A 1,142-nucleotide genomic window follows, 5' to 3' on the forward strand; every position below is an offset into this window, starting at 1 on the left:
GCTGGAACCTCTTTTCTTCTAATCGGAATGGGTGACCTTGTGTCAGCTGGAAAGACCTACTGGTAAATAAATCATTAGAGAGATTATTATATGATCCCCTTATATATTTATACATAGTTATCATATCACCCCTTAAGCGCCTCTTCTCCAGCGTGAACATCCCCAATTTGGCCAGTCTTTCCTCATAGCTAAGATTTTCCCTTTACCAGCTTAGTTGCCCTTCTCTGTCCCCTCTCTAATACAATAATGTCCTGTTTGAGTGATGGAGACCAAAACTGTACGGCATATTCTAGATGGGGCCTTACCAGTGCTCTATACAGTGGGACCCCCTCCTCCCGTGAATCTCTGCCCCATTTAATACAGCTCAAGACCTTATTTGCCCTTGATGCTGCTGACTGGCATTGCTTGCTACAGCCAAATTTATTATCTACAAGGACTCCAAGCTCCATCTCCATTATGGATTTGCCTGGTGCAGTCCCATTAAGGGTATAAGTGGATATTGTTACATCCCAGGTGCATGACTTTACATTTATAAAAATTGAATCTTATTTGCCACTTAGCTGCCCAGATTGCCAGTTTGTCAAGACCCTGTTGCAAGTGCCACATCCTGGATGGAATTAATTGTGTCATCAGCAAACACTGATACATTACTTACAATACCCTCCCCTAAGTCATTAATGGATAATTTGCCCACACAGATGTCAAACTTACTGGCCTTTAAGTACAAGGCTGAGATCTTAATTCCTTTTTAAAAATAGGAATAACATCAGCTTTTCTCCAATCCATAGGCACCATACCAGATGAAAGTGAATCTGAGAAAATCAGAAATAGGGGCAAGTCAAAAACTTAACTAAGCTCTCTTAGAACCCGGGGGTGTATGCCATCAGGCCCTGGAGCCTTGTTTACATAAATTTTTATTAAAGCTTTATGAACCACATCCTGAGTCAGGCACTGACTAGATTGAGCTGAGCCAACAGTGCAGCTATAAAGTGAGTCTGGGAACTTTGACTACTCTATTGTATACACTGAAGACAAAAACTGATTTAGCACGTTGGTTTTTCTGTATGTTTTTTACAACCATACTGGTACCATTATTGAAAGGGGAAACACTCTCAACCCAAATATTTTTACTATTAATATAC

The sequence above is a fragment of the Xenopus laevis genome, chromosome 9_10L (genome assembly GCF_017654675.1).
Source record: "Xenopus laevis strain J_2021 chromosome 9_10L, Xenopus_laevis_v10.1, whole genome shotgun sequence".
Taxonomy (NCBI): Eukaryota; Metazoa; Chordata; class Amphibia; order Anura; family Pipidae; genus Xenopus; species Xenopus laevis.